Consider the following 8,623-nt stretch of genomic DNA (forward strand, 5'->3'; position numbering starts at 1 on the left):
GGATGATTTATCTGAAAAAAATATTTGATAATGATCTCAGACTTGATGAAGAATGAACACAGACTTACATCTTGATTTTTAATATTAAAATATATAATAACACACAAATCACAGTTGAGTTAAAAGGCTTGGGCAGTGTGTGATATGATCAACAGTCAATATCTACAGGGAAAATTAAATATTAATGAGAGTTAAACTTTGTTCAGTCAAACAAGTGAATCCTCTAAGAAGCTTATCTGGAGGCGCTAGCTAAGCCTGCACATGTTCCACTTGCATCTTTTATTAAACTGGACTTTGGACGTCTTCTCTCCACCATCAAGGCTTTCCTTGCTAAATTACCAAAGAAGGTATTAACATCTTTTTTGCAATCTGTCCTCTCTATATCACACATGTTCACCAAAGTGGTTAGCAAGAGGAAACTTAGTTACTACTATGATAAATTACAGAAGCTCATCTACTTGCTAATGCTAGCTCTGTTTCCAACAAAGTGCAGATTGCAAAGCAGTGAGAGCAGATCCAGTAACAGCTCATCTTGGATGCTACCATCAAGGCTTCATTCAAACAGGAGAGGTTTATCTACAATGTGCCTGTGCAAACAACCAGAGAAAGCTGCTGACTGCTCAGTGGCATGGAGACAGACTACTGTTTCCATTGGGATACAAGGCAAACAACACTTCCTGGACAATAGCTAACTGTGGCCACAAGATGGCAACAATGTAAATTATGTGATGAAATCTGTGAGAAGCTTTATGATGGAACACTGTTTGACATGAAATGAGATTTGAAATGAGAAATGACTTTCACAAGGTGAGCACTGCTTGCCTTGCTTGTCCTGACTGAATACAACTAGTACATTATGTTCAAACTATTTTTTAAAATGTAAGGATGCCATAGGAGGTACAACAGGATGGGAACATTTTGCAGATTGTCACCAAAGAAGAAGAAACAGCTGGTGTTATCATAACCCCCCAATATAGCAAGTGAGGGACAATCTAAGGAAAATTTCAATCAAAGGACATAAAAATCACAAATGTTTTAGAATGCTATAATTTTCTTTCACCCCAAAGTGAAATTTGATGAGCAGTGTATGGAAGATAAAAAACATTTCCTCCTGTATCAAACTGTAAGAATTGGAGAATCCACACTGAGGCTATTGGAATGTCTTTTTTATTTAATGAATGCAAACCATATTGACAATGTGTGACACCGATTTTTATACTAATTTAAGGCAGTCCTAACATGAGCAATTCCTCAAAAGGCCACATTATCCAATAGGAACACATTCTGTGGTTTATGTCTATTAAAATCAAAGCATTTCAAGAAAAAACAGTAACTCTGGTTGTCTTAAGTTCTAACAAATTATCCAAATCTTTTATTATCTAACTTTGATCCCCTCCAGGCTGCTGGGGAACTCCTATGATGGACTGAGTGTTTTAGCCTGGTTCTGCTAGAGGTTTCTTCCTGTTAAAAGGGAGTTTTTCCTTCCCACTATTGCCAAAGAGCTTGCTCATAAGGGGTCATATTATTGTTGGGATATTCTTTTTATTGTTGTTGTATTGGGTCTGTACTTTAGAATATAAACCTTCTTGAGGCAACTGTGATTTGGCGCAATATAAATAATTGAATTGAATAGCTTAAGCACCGGTATTGCCTTCAGATCAGGTGGAGTTTGATGATGAAAGTTGGCAAGCACTTTGAAACATTTCCAATGTTATGCCTTCAATATTTAACCTATTTTAAAAGCATTCTTGTATACCGCATTGCCTTCTAACAAGCACACACATCAAATGCTGCTCATCTCTTTTGCATTTAAACTCTGCTCCTGACAAAAGAAGAACACGCTGCAGTTGAGATCAGAAAGAAAAACCTTAAACTTGGCATTGGCTTTAAAAGTATTTTTTGAAACCATTAGACAAACAGTTAATTTGGTCTATATAATCACATTTAGTTTATCACAAGAAACTTCTCTGAAAAGCAAGACTAGAAGGTTAATGTTACTCAAATATGTATGGGATTACACAATGTGAGATAACATAGGAAATGAGCAGCTGATCCATTTGCAAAGAAAACAACAAGTTGCACATGCATTTATTTTGCCTCCGCGGTTCCACCTAACTGAGATTCCTGCAGCCTGCATAAAATAAGCAGTGAAATGTGCGGTTAATTAACTGTTATTGCTGAGAGCATTAGACAAGTTAACATACATTTCACTTTTATTTTTTTTCCTGGATTTCTTTTTTTAGTTAAGACAGAGAATTATGCTTAAGGAGTCTACAGACTCTCAAAGGATGTTCTATTCATCCCTGCTCATCCTCCCCAGTTTATACACCAGCTGCCACTGAACACAGCTACTATCAAACAGACACACTAGGCATCCAAAATGACTGCAGATGAAGTCTAGCATCCGCACCACACAGTCCCAGCAAGACAATTAGGTTAGGCATCTACAAATGCAAGAGGAGTCACACTGAAATGTACAGCTTCAAAAAAACGTGAGTGTGTACCTGAAAGACGCAGAATGGAACATTGCTAAGCAGTGTGTCACTGATGATTAATCTACTGTTGACTGCTTTTTCCTTTAGATCTGGTGCATTATTCATCACAAGCACACTGAATACTGTTTTGCTGTTTCTATTGTGCAGGAAATGCAGAATCAAGCCATTAGAGAGACTGAAAAACGGAAATTAACAGCAGCCCATGTGGGTTCTTACCGCAAAAGACACTCTAAATGTACCACTTTATTCCGGCATGCCAAAGCACACAGATGAAATGGTGCATATTTCTGTGTTTTATCTGGATATATATCAGGGCAAGAGGAGAGGCTAGAAACTGATGTAAACAATGCAGGATACAAAACACACACTTTGAAAAAGAAAGTTGCACCCAAGGACAAAGGATTTTCTGTGAAAAGTCAACAAAATCATATCTGTTTACAGCAAAAAAGTCATAGTGTCCCTGGAAATAACTCTGAGAAACGGCTCACATTTACTCAAAGGGTTGCCATGGTTACCAGGGGAAAAAAGAGTTACCTAATGTTCAATCAATGACATTACTGTTTATGTCTGACTGTACATGATTTTAAAAAAAGGAAGCTTAATAAGCAATCATAATAAAAACAATCAGCACTGGACTGCACTGAGTTTCAGGTTATACACAACCTGGCGGTGTTTGTTTCAAACAGTCCTTTAAATCCTGTGACACTTGAAGACCAAACTTATTATGAAGGAATTGTTTGCTGCTGGAAATGTTCCCTGTCACATGTCGAGTGGGATTTGGCTGGATGGGTTATTTCAGTTCAGGTGCAAATAATCAGTGCAGGGACTGAAACATGGAGACACCTGCGACAGGTGTCAATCTGAAGTATATATGTGACACTGAAGCGTGAACATCATGCTTTATTTGCAACTTAGTCAGAAAGAAAGCATCTGTTAAGATGCTGCTTTTCAACAAAAAAAAAACCCCGTAAGAATTTAAAAAGCTGTGATCGCTATTTTTAGCGCTCGATGTCTGTTACCCATCGCCCACATCATCCCCTAGGCGGAAAGACTCCTCAGTTCTATGTGTGGCGGTTCTAATCTACAGTAATCATGGTTCATTGGGGAGATTGGGTCATTCATTTAGCACTTATGCACTTAACAGCAACCTGCAAATTATTCACACATCAACAGGATGCAGATTAGTAGTAACAACATTTAAGTTGTGGCTCTGTGCAGGTGCAATCTTTTCTTCTCTACCACCTTTCAAGTTTTTGGTTTTATATCTGTGGATTCTCAGAACATGAATGCACCATTATTGTGTGCTGAAATTTATCCACAACTTGGAAAATGTTCGCACATCAGAGCATCTAAAATGAATTGATTTGCAACATTTCTTAAACTGCAGGCATGGTTGAGGGTACCAGACAGGCTGACCTCAGTCTAGTGAAATTTTCCAACACAACCAGCTCAAAGCATTTGCAGAACATGGCGTGAAAACGAGAAAATATCTAGTGACTCGCTGTTGTCTGGGTGAACATGCCTTGTTGATGTCAGAGGTCAGAGGAGAATGGGCAGACTGCTTTAAGCTGATAGGAAGGCCAAAGTAAGTCATAGAACAACTTGTTGCAGCCAAGACATGCACACTGATACTTAAAGGAGATGGGCTAAAGCAGTAGAAGACCACAATAGGTGCTACTGCTGTCAGCTAAGAACAGGAATCTAAGGCTCCAATTCACTCAGGTTCTCCAAAAACTGGACAACTGGGAGGGAGGGCACTTTAACAGGTGACACATATGCCATAAGGCTATAGCAGAGGCCTGTGTTGGAAAGTGAAATAGGCCATTTACTTCTTTTCCTCCCTCCTGCTCTGTCTCCCTGTCAAATTGCAACTGTCCTGTCATGATAAAGTCAAAAATAGCCCTCAAAAAACTTTAAAGATTGGAAAAAGTTGCTTTGTTTGACAAGTCTTGAGTCTGGTGTGACATTCAGAAGGTAGGGTCAGTATTTGTGACTAAACAGCATGAAATCATGGATCCTTCCTACCTTATGTCAGGTACCTTACCTTATGTCAAAGGTTCAGGCTGCTGCTGGTGGGGTATCAATGTGAGGGGTATTGTCTTGACAGATTTTTTTGGCCCTTAGTACAAACTGAGCATCATCTAAACTCCTACTTGAGTATTGCTGCTGACCATGTCCATCATCTATTATGACCACAGTGTGATATTACATGTTATCCTGCTGGAAGCAGCCACCAAATGATGCGTACAACGTTCAAATCTCATCAAACTGGCTTTTTGAACATGACATTGAGTTCAAAGTAAAGTCAATGGAGCTCAATCCAATAGAGCACCTTTTGGTGGTTGAGGGGGAGGATTTCACACTATGGATGTGCTGCTGACAAATCTGGAGTGGCTGTGTGATGCTATCATGTCGATATGGACCACAATGTCTGAGGAATGTTTTCAGCACCTTGTTGAATCCAATAGTAGGGAGTTATGCCTAGTAAAGTGTGTCTAATGATCGCTTTCACAAGTTAAAAATTTATACTTGCTTTGTATCATCCTGATGGAGAAAACTAAAAGGTATTCAGATTTTTACCCTTTTATTGTAGAAAAATAACCACATAAGTTATTAAACCCAATTTTGTCACATAGCTTGCAATATAATTGTCTAACTGTTTTTTCTTTGGCCTGATGATGCTCTTGTTCCTCTGCGCTGCTCTAATCCTGACAGCTTTCAGCTCTACAGGTGCCACTTGTATCGGAGCTGATCTGGCTGTAACTGGCTTCTCATCTGATCTAATTTGACCTTGCACTGCTTTGTCTCGCTCAAGAAGACCACAGTGGTCACAGTGGCTTGGTTTTAATCTTTCCATGTCCTTCTAAAGGCTTTGATATCAACAGCAGACAGCCTTAGATTTTCACTCAGGCACGTCTATTTTTACAGCAGACAAGAATGGGAGTAAAGTTTTCCAGATGTGCAAAACTGATAGAAACTCTTCACACAGACTTGTGCTGTAATTGCTGTCGAAGGTGGATTTACTAAATATTAACTGAAAGGGTGGAAATATTTAAGCGCTGGGTTTTATACTTATTTGTGCAGAATTTCACCTGAAGTTTAATGTTTAGGTAATTATACTTGACATGGGAGAAGAAATATGATTTTAGTGTCAAGGAAGTTTTAAGCCGAACAAACACAAAAGTATACAGCAAATACACTGTTTTTGTAATCTTTTTTTAATGAAATTGAAATTAAAGTTGCACAAAATTTCTACACGCCTCCACAGTGGATTTTAAATCAAACATTGTGCTTAAAGTGCAGACTTTCCATTTTCCTTTTACAGAAGTATTGCATTGGTTGTTGAGGAATTACACTGATATTTTCAGAGGCTCAAAATTAACTGGACAATGGACTGACTACATGTATATGTATATACACACACATATATATTTTATAGTTCTCTATAATGTCACGAAATACCCTATGGCAATACAGATAACAAGCAATTTGACATGAACAAACACTTGGCAAAAGAAAGAAATCCCTTTTTAGAAGAAACCGCCCAGCGTAACCAGACTGAGAAGCTGGCCATCCTTTTATTGTAATGGCTAAATGGAGTGAAGAGGGGGGAAGAGAAGAAAATTGGTATACTTACTTGCTCAACACTGCATTTTTAACAAATAACAAATGAAACATTCTTTTGTCTTCCTGACAGTAAACATTTGTGTTCTCTAGGGCTGTCCCTAGTACAACTAGCAATATTTGTATTAAAGTCAGGACCACTATAATTAAAAAAATAAATTTATTGCAGTTCTCCAGCAGCAGGACCACATACAGAAGAGAGCAGATACTGATGGCATGTGTGCCACTGATTTAGCCAAACACTGCGTGTGGATTGTGAACAGCTTTGAGATAGACAGGCTAACTCAATAACACGATTGAGATTTGTCAGGATTGTAGACTGAGCTCGACTCTACCCGAAAAAATCACTGCGCTCAGTTTGTTATTTGTCATGTCATCGCACAGGTGACTGTCTGATAAGCTATTAAGTTATTAACAACACATTTTTTGCTGAACCTTTAGGACCACACTATTTTATCTCACCTTTACCTTTTCATTTCGCTCCCCCTTCTTTATAGCTCTGGAAGACCAACAATTTCGAGGGTGGAACTCAAGAGCACAGAAAGATTACAAAACACACAGGGGAGGTGGTTATTATTTTCTGTTTTGGACACCGTTAGGCCTCTCTATCATTACCAAACAAGAAGTTTGCTGCTGCAGTACTGTTTAATATGCAATTTATAAAACCGTTATATTACACTGTTACATAACCAATTCTACATGGTTGCACAGGAGTGGAAACTGTCAAGTCTCAATGTTTACAAGCTAAAGACTTATGATGTGCTTAAATCAGTGGTGCACAATGGAAGTCAACAGAAGCATATCTTACCAACATGAGATATTAAATACTTTTGCACCAACTGGCCATTACCTTTGAGGCCCATAAGAGAGAAGTATGGCCAAAAGTATTTTTTTATCTAAAATTACAAATTATGTACAATAGGTGCAGTATCATTAGAGTGCTATACAAAATTGAGGACAATGACGCAGACCCACTATTGTAAAAAAAAAAAAAATAGGATGGTGACCTCCTTGTAACTTAGAAAAGCTGGTGGTCTGACATGTCTCATTAAAACAACTCCATCAACTCAGCTGGTTGCCAACAGGTTGTATTATGGTCACAGCCCTACATAAAAGGAAAAATTCAATTAGTTTATGAGAATTTCTGTGTGTAAACAGCAATGGCTTAGCAACAGACAACAACAAAGTTTGAGTTGATTACGATACAAACAGATCAAGTATAATTACTACCTTGACCCCCTTTCAATTGCAGTCTGACAGCAAACTGAGTCCTCTTACCGTTTTGTTGCTGTCTTGATGCAATAAATTCACTTTGGGTGGAGCAGCTGACTGTGTGTGAGTGTTCACAGAGCTGATCCCCATCTTCCAAGCAACCATTTTAAAGACTACATGAGTGAAAGTTCACTCCACACAGTTGCAATATTTTTGGTCATGCCATGGTCTCCAACTATCATTTTCTTTAGTGTGACTGTAGTGCTTTTATGTTACATATCATATAGCAGGGGTGTCAAACTCCAGTCCTCAAGGCCCAGCCTCCTGCTTGTTTTTGAGATATCCATGCTCTACCTGCTGCTGATTACCTGGATCAGGTATGCTTTGCCCATAAGAAGCTACAAGGGCAGGCTAATTGGAAAACAAGCAGGACAGTGGCCCTTGAGACCTGGAGTTCGACACCTGTGTCATATAGTAAGTAACAGTTAGACTTCAGACTAACAGGCCGAAATATTCACTACTCTTTATTTTATTCAAGTAACATCCCTGCTGTCACTCACACCACATTGTATTCTTTTGGTAACTAAGAATATGGTGGAAAAACTTTTCTATCCATTTGTGTTGAACATTGTCTTTATACACTTTTCTGCATTTAATTATTAGTTATGATGATGATGATGATGATGATGATGATGATGATGAGATAGCCTTTATTTGTCAGTTGCAGTTGCCCATTATTAATCTCTGGCTCTCTTCCACACCATTTCTTTGTCCTGTCTTCCTCCCATCACACCCAAATGATGGCAGATGGCCACACCTTCCTAAACCTAGTTCTGCTAGAGATTTCTTCCAATTGAAAGGAAGTTTTTCCTTCCCACTGTTGTCAGTGCTTGCTGACATGGGGTCATATGTTGGAGTTTTCTCTGTTTACTTTGTATTATTGTAGGGTCTTTGCCTTACAATATACAGGGCTTTGAAACAACTGTTTTTGTAAATTTTGTGCTATATAAATAAAATTGAACTGCTTGCTTGTGTGCATGTGTCCTTTTTTAAACTAACTTCAAGCCCTTTTCATTAGCGAGACTGAGAAGTGTCCTGCCATTTATGACCTGGTAGCAAACAATGCAAAATGTAAAAGCTCAAAAAGGGCCGCTAACAATCTTGGCAATGGAGTCATTAGTTCATAGTAATGCTTATAATGTCTCAAAGTTAATGAGGCAATGACTTATTGATGGGTAGCATGGTGGCTTAGTCATTAGTTGCTTCACATCAAGAACTCACAGGTTACTAAC

Source organism: Mchenga conophoros, linkage group LG17, assembly GCF_057382185.1.
Source record: "Mchenga conophoros isolate Kocher_MC1m ecotype Shallow Benthic linkage group LG17, M_conophoros_male_GT1.1, whole genome shotgun sequence".
Classification (NCBI taxonomy): domain Eukaryota; kingdom Metazoa; phylum Chordata; class Actinopteri; order Cichliformes; family Cichlidae; genus Mchenga; species Mchenga conophoros.